The sequence below is a fragment of the Dendrobates tinctorius genome, unplaced genomic scaffold (genome assembly GCF_039654945.1).
Source record: "Dendrobates tinctorius isolate UK_male_01 unplaced genomic scaffold, ASM3965494v1 ptg000086l, whole genome shotgun sequence".
Taxonomy (NCBI): domain Eukaryota; kingdom Metazoa; phylum Chordata; class Amphibia; order Anura; family Dendrobatidae; genus Dendrobates; species Dendrobates tinctorius.
Window position 1 is genome coordinate 17,089,107 of NW_027361754.1, and position 26,767 is coordinate 17,115,873.

At 41.3% G+C, this 26,767-nt stretch overlaps 1 long non-coding RNA gene across 1 annotated transcript; it reads left to right on the plus strand.

The window, feature by feature from the left end:
- The first annotated feature begins 246 nt into the window (after positions 1–246).
- LOC141097722 (uncharacterized) lies at positions 247–26,767 on the plus strand. Its single transcript, XR_012234029.1, has 4 exons — positions 247–3,872; positions 4,257–4,350; positions 22,941–23,006; positions 25,211–26,767. It is a non-coding gene; the product is annotated as an uncharacterized lncRNA (long non-coding RNA).

Genomic DNA, 26,767 nt, shown 5'->3' on the forward strand with positions numbered 1-26,767 from the left:
GGTCTAAAGGGCCTGTCACACTAAGCGATATCGCTGGCAATATCGCTATAACTTGTGACGTTATAGCGATATTGCTAGCGATATCGCTGTGTGTGATACTTACCTACAACCCGCTCCCCCGCTGCTTATCGCTGATCGCACGAGAACAGGCTGGACCGTTTCTCGTCGTCAGCTTCCTGCGGCGCTTCCTGCTGTGAGGACGAGCGACGCGTGGAGCGGGCGGGAGGACGCAGGATCGCCTGGTGTGACAGGTAAGTAGCGACCCCCGACCCCAGCGATGTCGCTGGTGAGATCTGCCTGTGTGGCAGCTCACTAGCGACCACTTAGCGATGCACCAGCGATCCTGACCGCGTAATATCGCTAGTCGGGATCGCTGGTACATCGCTAAGTGTGACAGTACCTTTAGTTTTTCTCCCATGACTGACTTTGATTTATTTAAGACTCTACTTGATCTGAATAAATTTGCACGTAATTTGACAGTGAAATGTCATTTTCTTACAGATGATGCTGCTAAACATGTTACCTGTACAGATAATCTTGATTCTCCTATTACTGATGATATTTGTATATTTCAGGAACAGAAAGCACTTCTTAGCTTAAAATCATTAGAAAGAGAATCATGTGCGGGTCCCATTTCACTTAATGATTCTTTTTCTGTCAGCAATCCACTTTTTTATCCATTAAAATCCAGACCAGCGGTCTTAGACCAATTTCAGGATTTAATTGAACAGGAATTGGTTGACCTTAATAAATTTAATATGGAATCTAAAAATAATTACTGTAATTTAACTAAAAGGGAGAAAAAAGCACTTAAAGACTTGCATAATAATCAAGATCTTATAGCAAGGCAGTCAGACAAAGGTGGCACCATAGTGCTTTTGGATGCAGGATTATACAAAGAACTGAATTTGTTAGATTTGGAAAATACGGAGACCTATCTTGAACTTAGTTCTAATCCTACAGATCAGTATAATTCATTGCTTCATAATTTGTTGTTGGAAGGTGTTCATATGAATGTTTTGGATGACAGATTGGCAGAATTTTTGAAAAATGATCATCCTGTCACTCCAATCTATCATTCATTTCCTAAAATTCATAAAGATGTATTCCCTCCCCCTATGAGACCAATAGTTGCAGGTATTGGTTCCATAGGGGAAAGATTGGGATCTTGGGTGGACCGTTACCTGCAACCTTTGGTGCAAAACACACCTAGCTATATACGTGATTCCAAATATGTAACTGCAGTTTTTGATCAATTCCACTGGAAGGAGGAATATGCATGGTTAACATCCGTCACTCTGTGGCATTATCTAGTTTGACATATTATCTGGATACATATTCTACCTACAGTAATGACATAAAAATTTTTCTGATATCTGCCGTGGATTTTTTGTTAAACCATAATTATTTTAGTTTTGATAATAGATTTTTCAAACAGCTGAAAGGCATCAGTATGGGCGCGAAATTCTCGCCTTCCTTAGTCAACAGTGTTATGCTCAAATGGGAAGAAAGTCATATTTATGACGATAATGATATATGCAAACATATTGTTTGGTACGGTCGTTACATAGACGATCTGATCTTGATATGGAGGGGCACACAAAAGGAGGCTGAAAAATTTGTTTATTATATCAATAACAATGAATATCATCTGAAATTTACTTATTCTTTTCAGGAAAAAATACTAATTTTTTGTATCTGAATCTCAGAGGTATTGTATCCAAACATACAGTTGAGATTACTCCCTATAGAAAGCCAACCTCAAGTAATTCTATTCTTAGGGCCAATTCTTGAGCTTATTAGGATAAGACGTAATTGTTCTGAAAATGATGCATTTTTGGCAGAAACAGAAAAAACTTGTGAGCGACTTTCACAAAGAGGATATTCTAAATAGAATTTAGATAATGCATGTAAAAATTTATTAACAACCAAAAAAGGTAGATTTATTCAGAATAATTCACATAAAAATAAAAAGAATAATAATAATAATGTAGTATTCAGCACTCCTTATAGCTTGCAATATGGACAAATTGTAGATATCATTAAAAAACATTTACCAATGCTGAAACAAGACGACAGATTGAAACAAATATTAACGCACAGTGACATCAAGTTTGTAGCAAAACGAGCTCCTACCCTGGGTTCGATCCTGTCTCCAAGCTTATTCCTCAGCTCCCCACGGGACACTAATAGAGCTACTTGGCTTGACGACACAGGATTTTTAGATGTGGAGCTAAGGCTGTGTGCACACGATGCAGATTTGCAGCGGTTCCGCAGCGGATTTTACAGCGCAGAAACATTGCATATCCGCATTGTGATGTACAGTAGCCTTAAAATCAATGAAAAAAAAAAATGCTGTGCAGATGCTTCGGCGTTTTCCGCGCGGTTTTCCCGCGGTACAAAATCCGCAGCATGTTACTTCTTTTGTGCGGTTTTTCATCTCCCCTGTCACCAAATCCACAGGGGGAAAACCGCGATGGAAAACCGCACAAAAACCGCATGAAAACCGCATGAAAAATGGAAGAAATCCGGAGGAAAAATGCAGGTCATTTGACCTGCGGATTTCTTCCATTCTGCGCGGAAAAATCCGCAGGGCCAAAAAGTCCGTCTGCACTCAGCCTAACCGTTGCAAAACATGCAATTATGTTTATAAAACAAATACATTTTTGTCTTCATATAATCAAAAGCAATTTTACATACATGATTACATTAATTGCAACCCTGAGAATGTGGTGTATCTTATAGAATGTACCATATGCAAAGTTCAGTATGTCGGCTGCACTACTTGTCTGCTGAAGGTGCGGATCAGGAGACATTTATCAAACGCTGTAAATTCTCAAGCCCTCTCCGCCTCAGCTGTGTCAAGACTTTTTTACAATGTGCACAAAGGCAATTTAAGTAGTTTTAGATTTTGTGGAATTGAAAAGGTTTACAAACCTCCGAGAGGAGGTAATTTACAACAGAAATTACTTAACTGTGAAACATACTGGATGTTTATGCTCGACACCTGTACTCCCTATGGTCTTAATGCCAGACAAGATTTAATAAAATTATCCTGAATACTGTTCATGCAATATCTTATAAGGAAATGTATTATCCTAATTCACTGTTGTCTATGATGATTCTTGATTAAGAATTCTTTGTTTTTTTCTTTTCTCAATTTGTATATGCTTTTTTGCATTTTTAATTGTCTGTCCAATCAATGTCATGTGCACTCTATATATAGTTTTTCAATGTATTGGCAGGTAGATCATGACTAAGACTTTTTTTTTTTTTAGTTAAGACGCGTTGATCCTCCTCACTGGTGTGCTTGGTGTTTGCTATAAGAGATTTTTAAAGAACCAACATATTTTTAAGCTGTCCAATAAGGGTGTGTGCAGACGCTGTGGATTAATCCGCACGGATTTTGCAAAAACCGCAGATAAACCGCAGGTCAAAAGACCTGCGGATTATCTGCGGTTTTGACTGCGGTTTGGTCCTGCGGATTCACCATCTCCACAATGGTGGAGATAGGAACCCGCTGCGGCTTCCGCAGAAAGAATTGACATGTCACTTCTTTCTGCGGTTTCAAAACCGCAGCAAATCCGCGCAGATTTTTCCACAACGTCTACACAGCGTTTCTTTTTAACCATTCATTTGAATGGTACTGTACACCGCAGCTAAAATTGCTGTGGGTCCGCAGCAGCCAAAAACGCTGCGGAAACGCAGCGGAATCCGCAGCGTGTGCACATACCCTAAAGCTTTGTAAAATTGCAGCCGCCTCGTCTGAAGCTGGATCAAAAAAATTTTTTTCTTCTTGCTCCTAATTGATGTGGATGTTCACCACAGTCCGTGCTGGGCGTTGGCAGGCTTGGGGATTGCATTGCAGACGGGTAAGCTGACTACACCTTCTTAAGGATATTTCTTATTTCAAGTGTTTTGATATGTTTTAATGAAGTTTTTTTCTTTTACAAAAACCCTGTAACCAGATACTACTAGAATTTTTAATTGTATTTAATAGATTTTTAGTTTAAGCCATATTAAGTTTTGGTTTATGTCATCTTCTTGTTGCCTTTTTTTGGGTCAGTGGCATTTTTTTTTAACATGCAGCAAGCATTTTTTGTCATTTATTTTTTTTCATAGGCTCATAGTACTACTTGAAAAATGGCAGAAATATGCTCATGTTACAAATGGGACAAAAGAAAAATTGTCACCAAAATAATTGTAAACAAAAGCAAACTATGAAAAATGTTTGAAATTCTTTGGGATTTTTCCAGGTATTCTGAAAACCCCCCACAAACAAACATGTGAAGAATCTCTAAAGACCCCCGTGCACATTAGATGTACGTCGGCTTATTAAAGTCATATCAGGTAACCGGCTATAAAAATTGGAGGCCTCCAAACTCACACATAATTTAACAGTTATGGCATTTAAGGTTGAAATGCCAATACAAAATCCTTTTGCTTTGAGGGGAAACAGGTTGCTGATAGAGGAGTTTGTTTTATGCCTGGCTGCTCCATTGCAAACACATGAATGATCAACCGGGAGAGTCATTAGAGACAGCAGTCAGCTGAACAAACGTTAAGCTGTCAACTATTTTGTGTGGCTAGGCTTAAGGTCCCGTTTCGTTTAGTGATGCACCAGCGATCCCAACAACAATACGACCTGGTAAATGGTTGCTAGTAAGCTGCCAAACAGGCAGATCTCTTCAGCGACGAAGCAATGAGCCGGCGATCTGCATAACTACCTCGGCGGTCGTTGGTACCTTGTTACACAGCAGCTTTTCTGATGATTCCCGCCTGCGTCCCGAAGTTCTGCGTCGCCAACGAGGTCGCTCATCGGGGTCAAACACAGAGATGTGCACTGGCCAGAGGGACACCGATGATGAAAAAATGGCCCAGGACATTCGAGCATGATCAGCGATATCCAGCGGGGGGGGGCAGTCGCCGCTGCATGTCACATGTAGCGACATCGCTGGCAAGGTCACTGTTGCATCACAAAATCGGTGATGCTTCAGTGATCTCACTAGCGATCTCGCTATGTGAGATGGGGGCTTTACAGTAATGGGTTACCTGAGAACAACCAATGCCTATATAATAGTGCCATACAATACCGACATGAGGCCATATTTTTCCGGCATTGTCCAATTGGTCAGCATTCATAAGGTTCCCACAGTTGCATAAAAGCAATCAGATGGTGTTAGTACAATTCCACATACAGCCAAGGTGTCCCCAAAGGTCTCTGAAAACCACATTATACAAAGTCAAGTGATACTGTATTGTATTGTCAAGACTACATATTGCTGTGCGAATATCCAGCTACTTAGTGATTAACTTGATTGCGTTTGCATTCTACTTCAACTCAGCTATTACTTTTTTCAACAATTTCCTGCTGCAATATATTCAAAGGACTCATGTAATGGAGTTGATTAAAATACTATTGTGATCACTTAGACACTACCTCTGTGTGCACGTAACCGCTGCCAAAATCATAGAAAATTTAGATCCCAGTATATAATCATTTTGATGCTGCAATCGAGTACTGTATAAGGGATGGTAACTCTCTTATAGCTATTATACTCAATATTGATGACATGATTGCTGGGTAGAGCTGAGTGAATTTATTCAAGTGGAATTGAATTCTACTCTAATGCACAAAAAAAGCTAATTGTTTTTCAAATACAGATTTTTGTAATTTCGCTTTGCACTGACTCAGTAGAATGGCTGAGTTGTTAAACCATAGACAGCTAGCCAAAAAAAACCTTATACCCATCTCCTACTGGTACTCCCCCACCTCTGCTCTCTACCTACTGCACACAGTCATATCCTCAGAGTTGCCTTTAATTTTCCCAGACTGTTTATTCTATCCTAGAACTTTAGGTTATGACCAGGCCTTGGAAGACATTGCATGTCGAGTGAATAGGTTGAATATATGACAATGTAAAGAAAAGGACCAGATGCCTGAGGAAGGAGCAAAACCGTCTCTGAAACGCGTTGCAATAAAATGGGATATGTTTTTCCATAGCACTTGACTTCACCATTGTCAGCAGCAGTGCCCGGAATTCACCACACTAATCTTTCCTTCATTTCTCATGTCCTCCCAGTCTGATGTGAGCACAAATGAAAAGAACAGCAGTCAAGATAGGATTATATATAACTCTTCCATGGAGTTGTGCTGAGCACAGCTTGTTTAAGAGAACGACCAACCTTTCGCTTCAACTCCACCTGTTGCCAACGGAGTTGCACAGGGAGTGCCTTTTATCTTTTCTTTCTTTAATTTTAAAGTCTGAGGCAAATACTAAAGGCCCTGTCACACACAGCGATATCGCCAGCAATATCGCTGATTTTGTGATGCCACGGAGATCTCGCCAGCGATATCGCTGTGTGTGACATGGATCAGCTACCGGCCCCCCTGCCGGGTATCGCTAATCATGCTGGATCGTCCTGAGCCGTTTTTTGATCATTGGTCTCCCACTGACCAGCACGCATCGCTGCGTATGGCAGCGGGAGAGCTACAATCAGCGATGCTGCACACTGGTTTCCAATGTAAACAGCGGGTATCTAGGAGCTGCAAGGCTCTTAGATACCCGCTGTTTACCTTGGAAACCAGCTTGCTCACTGGTCCTGATTGCTGGAGGGGCTGTCTATGTGACAGCTCACCAGCGATCAGCCTAACGATGTCCCAGCGATCCCATCCATGTCGGATCATTGGTGGGATCGCTGGGACATCGTTTTGTGTAATGGGGCATTAAGTTAACAAGTGTTCCAGTTCCTGTTCCTGCAACTCATTATATTACATAAGGTGTGGAAATATACAGCTGTGTAATGTAGGACATTTGTTAAATCATCTGAAACCCAGCTGGTCATTTGCAAATATCAGGATGTGTACAGTTCAGCAGGGTGTCAAATAGTGGCCTCAGCAACTGTTGCACTGTCATGCGCCAACCTTCCACACTCAGTTTAATGCAAGTATGAATTCCAAACAATGCTGTGAAAGTATAGAGTTATAATTTGATGTATTGTTCTAATGCTTTTACTATTAGAATTTAGAACTACCGGTATATATTTTATCTTGTCAACCCTTTCTTATCAAGAATATATCTAGATCAGTTATAGGTTACTAAGGAAAATAGGAATTTAGCTTCATTTTTGACCTCTGCTATAGCTTTTAAAGTTATTGATGTCAACTACTATTGGGGTACTGCCATGGGCACCATTGACATGCCTGTTTTCCCCATTTTCATGTGAGAACTGAGCAATATAAATTAGAAAGGGTGCTGACCACCTTTACATTTGATTAGGAACTTTTTTTTAAATAATTATATAATCCCAAATTTTGTTATTAGTTTTTTTATTCTTGTTCATTTTTAAATTACTTTAAGCTATAAAAAGATAGATGATTTTCATTGCTTTTTTTCTTAAATAAATCAATGGCAGTCACTGCTAGATATTTTATTCAATAGTTGAAACACTATTGTCAATAGCTAATAGGGAAGTTAAGTTGGCAAATTTTATCCAAAAAATGAGATTTAATGATTTTTGTAATATAATTTGTAAGATAATCCCATTCACGCCGCAGCCCTTTTTTGTTTTTGCGTCTAAGTTTTGTGCTCCTCCCTTTCTTTCCAGAGACATGACTTTTTTATTTTTCAGTCAATATGGCCATGTGAGGGCTTGTTTTTTGCAGGATGAGTTTTACTTTTGAACGACACCATTGGTATTACCATGTCATACTCAAATGGAAAAAAAATTCCAAGTGCGGTGAAATTGCAAAAAAAGTGCAATTCCAGAACTGTTTTTTGGATTTTTTTTACCAAGTTTACCAAATGCTAAAGCTGACATGCCATTACGATTCTCCAGGGTCATTACAAGTTTGTAGATACCAAACATGTATAGGTGTTTTTTATTTAAAACCATTATTAATGTGAAAATAAAGTTACGCTTTTGCTGAGCGAACCGTTCTCGAACGGAACCTCTAACAGCCGAATTTTAAGCAAAGTGTTCGAGTTTGACGAACGGCTCGAACACCGCCCAAAACAGCTCGAATTTGAACTTGGCGAACAGGTCGACTCGAACACCGCTCATCTCTAATCAGGAGGCAGACTCAGACGGTCTCAGGCCCAGTATGGATTCGACAAGATTGGAGAAAGTTGAGAAAAAGTACAGTATCACTGGATACCAGGTATATATAGAATAGTTTAAACACTAAAAATCTCCATATATATTTCCGTAGTCCGGCAAAGAAGCTCACAGCCTCAGTATAGATTAGACAAGAATCTAAAAAGTAGAAAAAGGGTAATGTATTCAAAGAGTACGCCAGTATACACTGGTAGGGTATTTTTCAATCTTCATATATATTTCAGTCTCAGTAAGACAGTCCAGACTCTCCGCAAGAGGAAACGAGATGGATACAAGTACAGACGGAAAGTTGAGTGATTGCAGAAATTTTGGAATTACTAAACACGGGAAAAACTCCCGGGAGTATTCTCAGAGGTGATGCTGACCCTCAATTACTTTGTCTGTGGAGACATCGAAAACGGTTCTTGTGAAGAAAGGTTTGCTGAATCGCAGTACCGTGGATCCCATCACAGTTACTCATCTCCATCAGATTGTGATCACAGGGAGAGATGTAGACATTGTCCTCACTGCCTATCATGATCCGTCAGGTAATTTTGATGTGCAAAAGACAGAAGCCACTGGCCGTAGGCGATTCTATTGGATTGGCATGAGAGGACACATTTAAAAATGTGGGCAGGAATGTCACACGTCTGTGAGTCGGAAAACCGTGAAAGCTGATGATAAACCACCACTGCATCTCATTGTGAGTCGACGTCCATAACAAATGGAAGCCATTGATCATCTGAAGACAGAGCCCAGCAGGACAGGGCATAGCTAAGCCTTAACCATCATCTATCAGTTCACCAAATTTGTATTGGCAGTCCCAGTGAAGGATTTAACAGCCCAGACTACACAGCGGTGGAGCAGGGAGAGGTAAGTATTGCAAGTGCTGGGGACCTCACCAAGCAGGGGGGAGCCCACTCATGGGCGGCGGTACTGGCACAGGGCCCCTCATAGTACACCAGTGTGTCTGATGGCATGTGTGCACCCCCACCATCAGAGATGCTTGATTGTACTATGAGGGACCATGTGCCAGTGTCATCACCCAAGAGTGGGCCCACCCACCTGTCCAGGGAAACGGCACTCGCACGGGTGCGTGCACCAGGTGGTAACCCAGGCCCTGGGGGGGAGTCAGCCCAGTTAGGGAGGTTGAAAAAATGGCATATGCTGATGTTGGACATTCAGCAGCTGAAATTGGAGGAATTGGAAAAGTCAGAGGAAGAGGAGGACAAAAGCGATCCATTTTTCGTGCAACCTACGCGTCAGCAGGGGAAGGTAAGGCAAAATCCTTTGAAACCCATGCATGGCTCATTTTAATGTAGGTTAGATCATCAACATTTTGGGTCGACAGACGGGTCCTTTTTTCTGTCAGGATTGATCCAGCAGCACTGAAGACTCTTTTGGATAGCACACTAGCAACAGGGCAAGCAAGCTCCTGTAAGGCATATTGTGCCAATTCAGGCCAGGTGTCCAGTTTACAGGCCCAATAGTCAAAGGGGAATGACCTGTGAGGGAGAACATCGATATGGGAGGAGAAGTACTTTGTAACCATAGTTGACAACTGCTGTCTCCTGTCACTTTCCATCGATGCAGTATTACCAGTCGTGTGAGCGGTACTTGAAAAATCAGTCCACAACATGGTCATGAAACCCCTGTGTCCAACGCCACTTCGGCTGTGTGCACTACGAACATCACTTCCATGTTGCCCCCTACGGCTCGTCGGAGAACCATCACTGCCGCTGTGTGCTGGGAATGCCTCAAGCAAACGGTTTACCAGAGTTGCTTGTTTGTTAGCCAATATTAGCTCTAGGTTCTCCTGTGGCATGATGTTTTGGAATTTGCCTTTATAGCGTGGATCCAGGATGCTGGCCAACCAGTAGTTGTCATCATTCATCATTTTGGCAATGCGGGGGTCCCTTTTTAGGATCTGCAAGGCATAATCACATATGTGGGCCAATGTTTCAGGTGTCAATGATGCACTGCGAGTGCTGGGTGGAGGAGCACTTTCTGGCAAATCAACATCCCTCCAGTCACTAACAAACCCTGTACCTGACCTTGCCATGACAGCATTTTCTCTTACCCCCTGAGAAGCATCCTCCTCCCCTAAATAGTCATCCCCATCCTCCTCCTCCTCCTCCTCCTCTTCCTCTACTTCCTCCACCTCGTCCTGGAGAGTTCCCTGAGCAGACAATGTCTGACAGTCATCAAGGCTTCCCTCCTCCTCTTCCTCCTTGGCTGCAGACGCCTGCTCCTTAATGTGCGTCAAAGTTTGCATGAGCAGACGCATTAGTGGGATGCTCATGCTTATGATGGCATCGTCTGTGCTTACCAGCTGTGTGCATTCCTCAAAACACTGAAGGACTTTACAGAGGTCTTTCAGCTTCGACCACTGCACACCAGACAACTCCATGTCTGCCTTCAAACAGCCTGCCCGTGTATCCTCCCACAAATGTATTACAGCCTGCCTCTGTTCGCACAGCCTCTGAACCATGTACAGGGTGGAGTTCCACCTTGTTGCAACGTCGATAATTAGGCGGTGCTTGGGAAGGTGGAGCAATCGCTGCAGCTTCTGCATACGACTGGAGTGTACGGGCAACCGGCGGATGTGCGAGCACAGTCTTCGCACCTTATGGAGCAGGGCTGTTAACTCCGGATAATTATTGAGGAAGCACTGCACCACCAGGTTCAAGGTGTGAGCCAGGCAAGGTATGTGTCTGAGTTTTGAAAGGGCTATGGCTGCCACAAAATTCCGTCCGTTATCACTAACTATCTTGCCTGCCTCAAGATGTAGACTGCCCAGCCATGACTCAGTTTGTCGCTGCAAGTAGTCGGCCAGTATCTCCGCGGTGTGTCTGTTGTCGCCCAAACACATCATCTTCAACACAGCTTGCTGATGCTTACCACTAGCTGTTCGATAGTGGGACACCTCGTGTGCAGCACTGGCAGCTGCGGATGGAAAGCTCGTGCCACTGTGCTCTGTGGATGAGCTTTCGCTTCTGGAGGAGGAGGGTTGAACGCCTACAGCCAACTGTTTCCTATACCGTGGGCTAGGCAGCACTGTCCCACCGCCGCTGTCCCCTGTGGACCCTGCATCCACCACATTAACCCAGTGCGCAGTGATCGACACGTAACAGCCCTGGCCATGCCTACTGGACCATGCATCTGCTGTGAGGTGCACCTTTCCACTCACTGATTGCTTGAGTGCATGGACAATGCGGTCTTTCACATGCAGGTGGAGGGCTGGGATTGCTTTTTGAGAAAAGTGCCGACTGGGTAGGTCATAGCATGGTACTGTGTAGGCCATGAGCTGGCGAAAAGCTTCGCTTTCAACCAACCGGTGGGGCATCATCTCTAATGAGATTAGTTTGGCAATGTGGGCGTTCGAACACTGTGTACGCGGATGAGTACTTTCTTGTCCTACTGAGAATCTCTGGTAGGGTGAGCAGGACTTGAGAGCAGCATATGGTGGAACTAGCGGTGGACATGGCGGACTGAGAGAGGGTTGGTGATGATGATGGTGTTGGTGGTCTTGCTGAGGCCTAGATTCAGTCTTTCGTATCAATAACATTGTGCTTCCCTGACTGCTTTGGCCTTGCGACGACACCTCAACATTTGCTGCTGGTGGTGTGCTAACCGGTGGGCTTACAGTGGGGGAAGCGATATAGCATTGCTGGCTACCTTCTTTCGGAACAGGTGCACATGTGGTACGTGAGGTTTGGTAGTCCATCCATGCTTGCAAGTGCATGGTGGTTAAATTTCTAAGCATGCAACTGGTATTCAAATTTCTCAGATTTTTCCCTCAGCTAAAGGTGTTTGTGCACTTCTTACAGATAACCTTTGCCTGGTCATAAGGATTTTGTTCCAAAAAGTGCCACACTGCACTCTTCCTACTATGGAAGACATTTTGAGGCCTTGCACGCTGTGCTAATTTGACGTCTGGCCAAGCTGTCCTGCAACTCTTTGGGTTTTTGTAAACCACTTTTGGAATGCTACAGGCCTGCCAGATAACAGCTGTTGCGATGTCGATGCCTGCTGTGGATACTCCTCCTCCTCTTCTGAGCTATAGGCAGCGGCACCCTCTTCCCCCAATGGATGCCAATCTGGGTCAACAACTGGGTCATCTATCACCTCCTCTTCAATTTCATGTGCACCATCCTCTGTGTCACCGTGTAAGGTGGTATAGTATGCTGGAAGGGGCACCTGAGTTTCATCAGGGTCAGATTCTGGCTCAGTACACTGCGAGGACAATGTAGTGCTCTGAGTGAATGTACCAGTAGAAAAATCTAGCAGTGGCTGTGCATCAGTGCACTCCATGTCCGATTCATCTTGGACTGGGGAATTCACGATTTGACTTGATAACCTAGGCATGGTATGTGAAAAGAGCTCCATGGAGTAATCAGTAGTGTGGCCTGCCGCATCCTTCACTTTAGGTAGGGGTGAAGGACACAAGGAAAGGTGTTATTCCTGACCAGGAGCCTCCACTGACGACTCAGTACTTTTATTTTTTGAAACTTCAGAAGAGGAGGCGATAGAGCTGGAGGTTGTGTCAGCAATGTAAGCCAAAACTTGTTCCTGAAGCTCGGGCTTTAAAAGTGGTTTACCTACTACCTGAAAAGGGAGCCTTCGAGGCCTTGTGGAGCCAGATGATGACGCAGGCTCAACACCTCCTGCTTTAGGTGCTATTGTGCTTTTGCCATTACCAGCAGATGCACCACAACCCCCACCACCATCAGTACCAGCTGGCAACCCCCGCCCACTTCCACGACCTCTTCCACCATACTTCCTCATTTTTGGAAAAATGTACCCAAAATACCACCAGCTATATGATACTGTAAAACAAAGTACAAGGTGTATATAGTATTGGGGAGAATTTGAATCTCGCTACAGATTTTAGGAGGATGAACTATTTTCTCAGGCCCACTATAGATTACACCTCAATTTAACAGGCTGAAATTGGCTGGTGTATGACAAAGTACAAGGTGTGTATATAGTATTGGGGAGAATTGGAATCTCCCTAGAGATTTTAGGAGGCTGAACTATTATCTTAGGCCCACTATAGATTACACCTCAATTTAACAGGCTGAAATTGGCTGGTGTATGACAAAGTACAAGGTGTGTATATAGTATTGGGGAGAATTGGACACTCCCTAGAGATATTAGGAGGCTGAACTATTATCTCAGGCCCACTATAGATTACACCTCAATTTAACAGGCTGAAATTGGCTGGTGTATGACCAGGCACAAGGTGTGTATATAGTATTGAGGAGAATTAGAATCTCCCTAGAGATTTTAGGAGGCAGAACTATTATCTCAGGCCCACTCTAGATAACACCTCAATTTAACAGGCTGAAATTGGCTGGTGTATGACACAGTACAAGGTGTGTGTATATAGTATTGGGGAGAATTGGAAGCTTCCTAGAGATTTTAGGAGGCTGAACTATTATCTCAGGCCCACTATAGATAACACCTCAATTTAACAGGCTGAAATTGGCTGGTGTATGACAAAGTACAAGGTGTGTATATAGTATTGGGGAGAATTGGAAGCTCCCTAGAGATTTTAGGAGACTGAACTATTATCTCAGGCCCACTATAGATTACACCTCAATTTAACAGGCTGAAATTGGCTAGTGTATGACAAAGTACATGGTGTGTATATAGTATTGGGGAGAATTGGAAGCTCCCTAGAGATTTTAGGAGGCTGAACTATTATCTGAGGTTTCAGGAGGCTGATAGTGTTGAGCGATACCATCCGATACCCTAAAATATCGGATCGGATGGTATCGGCCCGATACGAAAAAAGTATCGGGTATCGCCAATTCCGATACTGGAAGTCCCATTCAAGTCTATGGGACTTCCCGTATCGGAATAAGAAAAACCCTTTTCTGTCCTTGTACAACCTCTCGGGGGGGTGTACGGACCTTCCGGGGGTCTGTGCCGGCTGCCCGGGGGTCTGTGCGGCCTGCCGGGGGTCTGTACCGGCCTGCCGGGGGGCTGTGCCGGCCTGCCGGTGGTCTGTACCGACTGTCCGGGGATCTGTGCAGGCTGCCGGGGGCTGTGCCGGCCTGCCGGTGGTCTGTACTGACTGTCCGGGGGTCTGTGCAGGCTGCGGGGGGCTGTAGCGGCCTGCCGGTGGTCTGTACTGACTGTCCGGGGGTCTGTGCAGGCTGCGGGGGTCTGTACCTGCCTGCCAGGGGGCTGTGCCGGCCTGCCGGTGGTCTATATCGACTGTCCTGGGGTCTGTGCAGGCTGCGGGGGTCTGTGCAGGATCGTCTGACGGGACTACAAGTCCCATCGGGCGATGCCTGCTACCATGACAGTGATTGACACATTAGCCATTGATGGGACAGTAGTAGTCCCATCTTCCGGCTAATGTGTTGAATGTACTAAAAATAAAAAAATTACATACTACATACATGCTACATGCTACATACATACTACATACATGCTACTTACATGCAACATACATACTACATACATGCTACATACATACTACATATATACTACATGCAACATGCATACTACATATATACTACATGCATGCAACATACATACAACATATATACTACATGCATGCAACATGCATATATACAAGATATATACTACATGCAACATACATACTACATATATACTACATGCATGTAACATACATATATACTACATATATACTACATGCAACATACATACTACATATATACTACATATATACCACATGCATGCAACATGCATATATACAACATATATACTACATGCATGCAACATGCATACTACATATATACCACATATATACTACATGCATGCAACATACATATCTACAACATATATACTACATGCAACATGCATACTACATATATACTACATGCATGCAAAATACATACATACTACATATATACTACATGCATGCAACATGCATACTATATATAAACAACATATATACTACATGCATACTACATATATACCACATGCATGCAACATGCATACTACATATAAACCACATATATACTACATGCATGCAACATACATATATACTACATGCATGCAACATGCATACTACATATATACAACATATATACCACATGCATGCAACATACATACTACATATATACCACATATATACTACATGCATACTGCATATATACCACATGCATGCAACATGCATACTACATATATACAACATGCACGCAACACACATATATACTACATGCAACATATATACTACATGCATGCAACATGCATACTACATATATACTACATGCATACTACATATATACCACATATATACTACATGCATGCAACATACATATATACCACATATATACTACATGCAACATACATACTACATATATACCACATGCATGCAACATGCATACTACATATATACTACATATATACTACATGCATGCAACATACATACATACTACATATATACCACATGCATGCAACATGCATACTACATATATACTACATATATACTACATGCATGCAACATACATATATACTACATACAATATATTCATACAATACATACATATAGACATACAGTACATATAGCATAGAGTACATACTCACCATCACTTGTCACTTTGATCCCCGAAGCCATTGTCATCTATGGAATAAATATTAAAATAACAAACCACCAATATTCTTACCCCTGATCCGCAGAAGTCCACGAGTATCCCACAACGATCTTGCGAGGAGAACAGCTGCATCAGCTGATGCTACCGTTCTCTACGGGCTCCAGGGAATCAGTGTCGGGAAGTAGGTATCCTTCTGCCCTGTATTCCTCCGCCACTGTAAAAAAAAAGTCCCTAGTCTCATTTTATGGCATTGCTGTGTGAGAAATTTCCCACGCAGCTTTTGCCATAAAGTGAGACTAGGGACTTTTTTTTAACAGTGGCGGAGGAATACAGGGCGGAAGGATACCTTCCTCCCGACACTGGTTTCCTGGAGCCCGTAGAGAGCGGTAGCATCAGCTAATGCTGCTGTTCTCAACGCAAGATCGTCGTGGGACACTCGTGGACTTCTGCGGATCAGGGGTAAGTATATTGGTGGTTTGTTATTTTAATATTTATTCCACATATGACAATGGCTTCGGGATTCAAAGTGACAAGTGATGGTATGCACTCTATGTTATATGTACTGTATGTCTATATGTATGCATTGTATGAATGTATTGTATGTAGTATATATGTATGCTGCATGCATGTAGTATATATGTGGTATATATGTAGTATGCATGTTGCATGCATGTGGTATATATGTAGTATGTATGTATGTTGCATGCATGTAGTATATACATATATATGTAGCATGCATGTTGCATGTAGTATATATGTATGTTGCATGCATGTAGTATATATGCTGTGTATATGTAGTATGCATGTTGCATGCATGTAGTATATATGTTGTATGCATGTATGTTGCATGAATGTAGTATATATGTGGTATATATGTAGTATGCATGTTGCATGCATGTGGTATATATGTAATATGTATGTATGTCGCATGCATGTAGTATATATGTAATATGCATGTTGCATGTAGTATATATGCAGTATATATGTATGTTGCATGCATTTAGTATATATATGGTATATATGTAGTATGCATGTTGCATGCATGTAGTGTATATGTTGTATGTATGTTGCATGCATGTAGTATATATGTGGTATATATGTAGTATGCATGTTGCATGCATGTAGTATATATGTTGTATATATGTATGTTGCATGCATGTGTTATATATGTAGTATGCATGTAGTATATATGTAGTATGTATGTTGCATGCATGTAGTATATTTAGTATGTATGTTGCATGTAGTATATATGTATGTTGCATGCATGTAGTATATATGTAGTATGAATGTTGCATGTAGTATATATGTATGTTGCATGCATGTAGTATATATGTATGTTGCATGCATGTAGCATATATGTGGTATATATGTAGTATGCATGTTGCATAAATGTAGTATGTATGTTGCATGCATGTAGTATATATGTAGTATGCATGTTGCATGTAGTATATATGCATGTTGCATTCATGTATTATATATGTAGTGTGCATGTTGCATGCATGTAGTATATATGCTGTATGTGTGTGGCATGTAGCATATATGTTGTATATATGTATGTTGCATGTATGTAGTATATATGTAGTATGCATGTAGTATATATGTGGTATATATGTAGTTTGCGTGTTGCATGCATGTGTAATATATGTAGTATGTATGTTGCATGCATGTAGTATATGTGTAGTATGCATGTTGCGTGTAGTATATATGTATGTTGCATGCATGTAGTATATATGTAGTATGCATGTTGCATGCATGTAGTATATATGTTGTATGTATGTTGCATGTAGTATATATGTTGTATTTATGTTGCAAGCATGTAGTATATATGTGGTATATATGTAGTATGCATGTTGCATGCATGCGGTATACACTCACTGGCCACTTTATTAGGTACACCTGTCCAACTGTGTGTTAAGACTTAATTTCTAATCAGCCAATCACATGGCGGCAACTCAGTGCATTTAGGCATGTAGACATGGTCAAGACAATCTCCTGCAGTTCAAACCGAGCATCAGTATGGGGAAGAAAGGTGATTTGAGTGCCTTTGAACGTGGCATGATTGTTGGTGCCAGAAGGGCTGGTCTGAGTATTTCAGAAACTGCTGATCTACTGGGATTTTCACGCACAACCATCTCTAGGGTTTACAGAGAATGGTCCGAAAAAGAAAAAAAAACCAGTGAGCGGCAGTTCTGTGGCCGGAAATGCCTTGTTGATGCCAGAGGTCAGAGGAGAATGGGCAGACTGGTTCGAGCTGATAGAAAGGCAACAGTGACTCAAATTGCCACCCGTTACAACCAAGGTAGGCAGAAGAGCATCTCTGAACGCACAGTGCGTCGAACTTTGAGGCAGATGGGCTACAGCAGCAGAAGACCACACTGGGTACCACTCCTCTCAGCTAAGAACAGGCATCTGATGGCTACTTTCAGCAGGATAATGCGCCATGTCATAAAGCTCGAATCATCTCAGATTGGTTTCTTGAACATGACAATGAGTTCACTGTACTCAAATGGCCTCCTCAGTCACCAGATCTCAATCCAATAGAGCATCTTTGGGATGTGGTGGAACGGGAGATTCGCATCAGGGATGTGCAGCCGACAAATCTGCGCCAACTGTGTGATGCCATCATGTCAATATGGTCCAAAATCTCTGAGGAATGCTTCCAGCACCTTGTTGAATCTCTGCCACGAAGAATTGAGGCAGTTCTGAAGGCAAAAGGGGGTCCAACCCGTTACTAGCATGGTGTACCTAATAAAGTGGCCAGTGAGTGTATATGTAGTATGCATGTAGTATGTATGTTGCATGCATATATATGTAGTATGTATGTTTCATGTAGTATATATGTAGTATATATGTATGTTGCATGCATGTGGTATATATGTAGTATATATGTAGTTTGCATGTTGCATGCATGTGGTATATATGTAGTATGTATGTTTTATGCATGTAGTATATATGTAGTATGCATGTTGCATGGAGTATATGTGTATGTTGCATGCATGTAGTATATATGTAGTGTGCATGTTGCATGCATGTAGTATATATGTTGTATGTTGGATGCATGTAGTATATATGTGGTATATATGTAGTATGCATGTTGCATGCATGTGGTATATATGTAGTATGTATGTTGCATGCATGTAGTATATATGTAGTATGCATGTTGCATGTAGTATACAGTATATGCATGTTGCATTCATGTATTATACATGTAGTATGCATGTTGCATGCATGTAGTATATATGTTGTATGTATGTTGCATGCATGTAGTATATACTGTATGTTGTATTTATGTTGCATGCATGTAGTATATATGTGGTATATATGTAGTATGCATGTTGCATGCATGCATGCGGTACATACAGTCATGACCAAAAGTATTGACACTCCTGCAATTCTGTCAGATAATACTCAGTTTCTTCCTGAAAATGATTGCAAACACAAATTCTTTGGTATTATTATCTTCATTTAATTTGTCTTAAATGAAAAAACACAAAAGAGAATGAAGCAAAAAGCAAAACATTGATCATTTCACACAAAACTCCCAACATGGTCCAGACAAAAGTATTGGCACCCTCAGCCTAATACTTGGTTGCACAACCTTTAGACAAAATAACTGCGACCAACCGCTTCCGGTAACCATCAATGAGTTTCTTACAATGCTCTGCTGGAATTTTAGACCATTCTTTTTTGGCAGACTGCTCCAGGTCCCTGATATTTGAAGGGTGCCTTCTCCAAACTGCCATTTTTAGATCTCTCCACAGGTGTTCTATGGGATTCAGGTCTGGACTCATGGCTGGCCACCTTAGAAGTCTCCAGTGCTTTCTCTCAAACCATTTTATAGTACTTTTTGAAGTGTGTTTTGGATCATTGTCCTGCTGGAAGTCCCGTGACCTCTGAGGGAGACCCAGCTTTCTCACAGTGGGCCCTACATTAAGCTGCAAAATTTGTTGGTAGTCTTCAGACTTCATAATGCCATGCACACGGTCAAGCAGTCCAGTGTCAGAGGCAGCAAAGCAATCCCAAAACATCAGGGAACCTCCGCCATGTTTGACTGTAGGGACCGTGTTCTTTTCTTTGAATGCCTCTTTTTTTCTCCTGTAAACTCTATGTTGATGCCTTTGCCCAAAAAGCTCTACTTTTGTCTCATCTGACCGGAGAACATTCTTCCAAAACATTTTAGGCTTTTTCAGGTAAGTTTTGGCAAACTCCAGCCTGGCTTTTTTATGTCTCGGGGTAAGAAGTGGGGTCTTCCTGGGTCTCCTACCATACAGTCCCTTTTCATTCAGACACCGACGGATAGTACGGGTTGACACTGTTGTACCCTCGGACTGCAGGGCAGCTTGAACTTGTTTGGATGTTAGTTGAGGTTCTTTATCCAACATCCGCACAATCTTGCGTTGAAATCTCTTGTCAATTTTTCTTTTCCGTCCACATCTAGGGAGGTTAGCCACAGTGCCATGGGCTTTAAATTCTTGATGACACTGCACACGGTAGACACAGGAACATTCTGGTCTTTGGAGATGGACGTGTCGCCTTGAGATTGCTCATGCTTCCTCACAATTTGGTTTCTCAAGTCCTCAGACAGTTCTTTGGTCTTCTTTCTTTTCTCCATGCTCAATGTGGTACACACAAGGACACAGGACAGAGGTTGAGTCAACTTTAATCCATGTCAACTGGCTGCAAGTGTGATTTAGTTATTGCCAACACCTGTTAGGTGCCACAGGTAAGTTACAGGTGCTGTTAATTACACAAATTAGAAAAGTATCACATGATTTTTCAAACAGTGCCAATACTTTTGTCCACCCTCTTTTTTATGTTTGTTGTGGAATTATATCCAATTTGGCTTTAGGACAATTCTTTTTGTGTTTTTTCATTTAAGACAAATTAAATGGAGATAATAATACCAAAGAATTTGTGTTTGCAATCATTTTCAGGATGAAACTGAATATTATCTGACAGAATTGCAGGGGTGTCAATACTTTTGGCCATGACTGTATGTATTATGTAGTATGTATGTTGCATGCATGTAGTATGTATGTAGTATGTATGTTGCATGTAGTATATATGTAGTATATATGTATGTTGCATGCATGTGGTATATATGTAGTAAATATGTAGTTTGCATGTTGCATGCATGTGGTATATATGTAGTATGTATGTTGCATGCATGTAGTATATATGTAGTATGCATGTTGCATGGAGTATATATGTATGTTGCATGCATGGAGTATATATGTAGTGTGCATGTTGCATGCATGTAGTATATATGTTGTATGTATGTTGCATGCATGTAGTATATATGTGTTATATATGTAGTATGCATGTTGCATGTAGTATATATGCATGTTGCATTCATGTATTATATATGTAGTATGCATGTTGCATGCATGTAGTATATATATTATATGTATTTATGTTGCATGCATGTAGTATATATGTAGTATGTGTGTGGCATGTAGCATATATGTTGTATATATGTATGTTGCATGTATGTAGTATATATGTAGTATGCATGTAGTATATATGTGGTATATATGTAGTTTGCGTGTTGCATGCATGTGGAATATATGTAGTATGTATGTTGCATGCATGTAGTATATATATGTAGTATGCATGTTGCGTGTAGTATATATGTATGTTGCATGCATGTAATATATATGTAGTATGCATGTTGCATGCATGTAGTATATATGTTGTATGTATGTTGCATGCATGTTGTATGTATGTTGCATGCATGTTGTATGTATGTTGCATGCATGTAGTATATATGTTGCATGCATGTAGTATATATGTGGTATATATGTAGTATGCATGTTGCATGCATGTGGAATATGTGTAGTATGTATGTATGTTGCATGCATGTAGTATATATGTAGTATGCATGTTGCATGTAATATATATGTATGTTGCATGCATGTAGTATATATGTAGTATGCATGTTGCATGCATGTAGTATATATGTTGTATGTATGTTGCATGCATGTAGTATATATGTTGTATGTATGTTGCATGCATGTAGTATATATGTAATATGTATGTTGCATGTAGTATATATGTATGTTGCATGCATGTAGTATATATGTAGTATGCATGTAGCATGCATCTGGTATATATGTAGTATGTATGTTGCATGCATGTAGTATATATGTAGTATGCATGTTGCATGTAGTAGATATGTATGTTGCATGCATTTAGTATATATGTAGTATGCATGTTGCATGCATTTAGTATATGTTGTATGTATGTATTTTGCATGCATGTAGTATATAAGTAGCATGTATGTTGCATGTAGTATATATGTTGTATATATGTATGTTGCATGCATGTGGTATATATGTAGTATGCATGTTGCATGTAGTATATATATGTATGTTGCATGCATGTAGTATATATGTAGCATGCATGTTACATACATGTGGTATATATGTATTATGTATGTTGCATGTAGTATATATGTGGTATATATGCAGTATGCATGTTGCATGCATGTAGTATGTATGTTGCATGCATGCATTATATATGTAGTATGTATGTTGCATGTAGTATATATGTAATATATATGTATGTTGCATGCATGTAGTATATATGTGGTATATATGTAGTATGTATGTTGCATGCATGTGGTATATATGTAGTATGTATGTATGTTGCATGCAGTATATATGTAGTATGCATGTTGCATGTAGTATATATGTATGTTGCATGCATGTAGTATATATGTAGTATGCATGTTGCATGCATGTAGTATATATGTTGCATGCATGTGGTATATATGTAGTATGCATGTTGCATGCATGTAGTATATATGTAGTATGTATGTTGCATGCATGTAGTATGTATGTTGCATGTAGTATATATGTAGTATATATGTATGTTGCATGCATGTAGTATATGTGGTATATATGTAGTATGCATGTTGCATGCATGTGGTATATATGTAGTATGCATGTTGCTTGTAGTATATATGTATGTTGCATGCATGTAGTATATATGTAGTATGCATGTTGCAAGCATGTAGTATATATGTTGTATGTATGTTGCATGCATGTAGTATATATGAACGTACTAATAACAACAATAAGGTAATTAATCTGAGCTCTCACACTCTAACTGATTCTGACCTTTCACTGTTGAGTAGGGGACTCACTTTTTCTCCAAAGTCTCATTTTAATGCATTTGTGGCTATAAAAGATTTACATCTTTTTGCTAGATCTCTGATCTTCAAGAGACATTTTTTCAACCCTGATTTGCAAAATCTTTTTCCTACAGAAGAGGAGCAAGTAGCCCTGCAGGATCTTGAGGATCTTTCCATTGAACATACAACTGGAGTGGGAGGTAAGATTCCTCAATCTATCAGAACGAAATCTAAAAAATTCCCTCCACTAGCGACATGTGCAGCTATTGACCTCTTTGTTCAGGTTGTTACAAAGGACTTCATGAATATTCCTGGGGGTGTAGGCAGGGACAATCTTAGCCGAGAGGAACGCACTAGATTGGACGTCCTGAGGGGGCTCCCTGATATTGTGCTTAAGCCAGCCGATAAAGGGGGCAACGTGGTAATATGGCCTAAGTCCCTTTATGAGAAGGAGGCATTTAGACAATTAAACAACAAGACATGCTATAAGCGTTTGACATTTAACCCCCTTGCATCATTTGTGTTACAGCTGAATAAAATCCTTAATGCAGCTGTACAAAATGGTGCTATCACTAAGGAACTGGCCCTTGCCATGCAGGTACAGGAACCTGCCATTGCAACATTTTATTTATTACCCAAAATACACAAGTGTCTCGAGGCCCCCCCCGGTTGTCCAATTATTTCCGGCTCGGCTAATTATTTAGAACGAGTCAACCGTTGGATTGACTCTAAATTACAGCCCCTTGTTGAAAGTCTGCCCTCCTTTTTACTTGATACCGGAGAATTCCTTAGGAGAGTTGATGGCTTACATATTGGGAGTGACAACATGCTGGTGACGGGTGACATTGAGTCCCTCTACACCAGCATAAGGCACACCGATGGGTTGGCTGCCACCCGCTATTTCCTAAACATGTCAAACTTACGTGCAGAAATTATCTCCCTGGTCATTGAATTGCTCGAGTTTTCCCTTACTCATAATTTCTTTACGTTCATGGGGTCCTTCTACCTACAGCTCCAGGGGACAGCAATGGGGGCATCTTTTGCCCCTTCATATGCCAACCTGTTCCTGGGGCTGTGGGAGAGGGACCTCCCCCTGTCTGACCAGCGTCAGTCGATGGACCGCATCCCCCTTTGGGTGAAGTACATCGACGATATTTTTCTGGTCTGGCAGGGGAATGAGCTTCAGTTATCAACATTTATGGAGGGAATTAACTCGAACAATATGAATATTCATATCACATACCAACATGATTTGACCAGGGTGAGTTTCTTGGATGTTAATGTCTGGAGAGACTCTGATAACACACTGCAGACAGGAATATTTAGGAAGGAAACCTCCTCTAATGTGTTACTTCATGCCTCTTCTGCTCACCCTAAACCTTTGATTAATTCTATTCCTTTAGGGCAGTTCCTGCGATTACGCAGGATCTGCTCTAATGATCAGGATTTTTTGGTTCAAGCCCAGGACCTATCGGAGAGGTTCCTTGAGAGAGGCTACAGTAGGAGATCTATCAAGAGAGCCTTCAACCATGCAAGATGGTCCACATGTCAGTCATTACTTTATAAAAAGAGGGAAATTAAAACTGACAATAAGATCAGATTTATTACAAACTATCATGCCCAATTTGCAAGAATGAGAGGCTGTCTTCAAAAAGCTTGGCCCATTCTTCAGACAGACCCTATTCTTAACCAATTTATTTCATCAAAACCAAGTGTCACTATTCGTCGATCAAGAAATCTTAAGGATTATCTCGTCCATAGTCATTATCAACCTGAACCTAAGCAGAATTTTCTCAGCTTGGTCCGTCCTGGGTGTGGCTGTGCTCCTTGTGGCCGCTGTGTAGCTTGTCCCAACGTCGAGCGAACGGACACGTTCTTCAATTCCTCAGAGACTCGGACATTCAACATTCGCAATCGTATATCATGTACCTCACGGTATGTTATCTATTTTGCGTTATGTCCATGTAATCTGATTTATATTGGTATGACTACGCGGCAATTGAAGACACGTGTCCGGGAGCACGTGTTGGGTATACAGGCGGCAGCTGGCCATGAGGACCTGGCCACACTCAGGACAATACCTCGACATTTTAAACTCAAACACGGTTGCGACGGGTCACTACTACGGATTCGTGGGATTGATGGTATTAATCCGGGTGTCCGTGGTGGCAATCTAACTCGGAGACTTTTGCAACGTGAAACAAGATGGATATGGTTGTTGGATACAGTACATCCGAAGGGATTGAACGAGGCTATTAGTTTTGCTCCTTTTATTTAAACGTATATATATATATTAATTTATGGTGGTTTGGCTACATTTACTTTTTTTCTGACCATGGGTAGCTTGTGGCATACCCTATTGTTTTTAAAGTTTTTGGTGTAATTTTTGTTTTTACTTTTTCAGAGTTTTCCATAACCGTACTTGTGTATCGGTGTTCCTCCGGCTGAATATCTCCATTGTCTCATCTTCCTGGGTGTTTGGACCTCTTCGTTGGCATGGCAAAATATGAAGATAATGACTGCAGGACTGTTTTTGCTATGAAATTAAAATATATATATGTTTTGTTTTTGTTTTCTTGACTGATCCATATTATGCAGTGTTATCTTTACTATATACATTTATATATTTTTCATGTTTTTGGTCCATGTTCTAATACCTCCTTTGTTAGTTAAATTTGACATTATATGGTGTTTGGCTATTGCCATGCTATTGGCTTTAATTGACCTTTTTTATTTTAAAATTTTTTTTCATCTTTAGGCAGGATTATCTTTGCAGGCTACTAATTTATGTATTTTCCACACTGCCCTTTTAGGACTATGTCTGCTACACCCTTGTGCCATTGACGGACGCTCTCCCTGTACGCATGTGCGCCGCTGTCTCCTTCACATCGGACGCCTTTCGGCATCTCTCATTGTGGCCAGTCGTTTCGGTGACGTCACATTGATGCCGCCGTCGCCCGCTGTCTTGGTTGCCGGGGTGACGCCTGCGTCATTATGGGAGGACGTGTCGTCATGGCTGTTGTAGTTAGGTAGGGCTCTTTGACTCCTCCTCATTGTGGGCAGTTACAACGATGACGCCGCCGCTGCCGCCGCTGCCCATTGTTTTGGTTGTCGGGGCAACGCTCGCGTCATTATTGGTGGACGCATCGGCGTGGTGATGTCAATAGGGGAGGAGCCCTGGCAGCGCGATTATGGTCATGTGACCAGTGCTGCTGTTATCGTCACTTGCACCGCATTGGGTGCAAATAGTGAGTTAAGGTGACTCACGTGACTCCACCAATGATGATGTCATCTTTATTGGACGACACATAGATCATGACACGTTGTTAAATACATGAACGGTAGTTTTCACTTAAGTCAGTAGCGATTTTTATTAAAAGAGTCCTAACTTGGAGGTGTCTATCTACTTGCTGGCTTCTTATTTCAGATAGCCTGTTTATTAACACCCATATGAAGAGTCTGCTTTAGTGGATTGGCGGTTTGTAGCCATGACAATGGATGTTATGGGTGGGTGGAACCTTGATACACTCGCACCATTGGTGATTGATCACATGGGTATGACCTTTGGATTGATTGGTTGACTCTGTCTTAAATATCCCCTACTTCCTCCTTCCCTTGTACCCCTTGAGAAAGGCCATCTGCCGAAACGTGCATTGGGGGGGTTATGCTGGAGTGGACTGCTATATACTACTAAAACAGGTATTAAGTTTGTCATTGGACATTTGCTCATTATTTGCATTTATGTATTTGTCCTGTTTTGTCACACTCTTTATTCCTTTAGGAACTTGCAAAAAATTTTTTTGTTTTCAATTATGTCATCTAGTTACATGCCTTGTATTGATGTTCCTATTAGGTTTTTCCACTCCATGCTTACCCCATTTGGTTGCTTGCACGCTGCCATGGTCAATCTATGACTCCACTTCCTGCCCTGTTTCCTGAATAAACTTTTATATGTTTCATA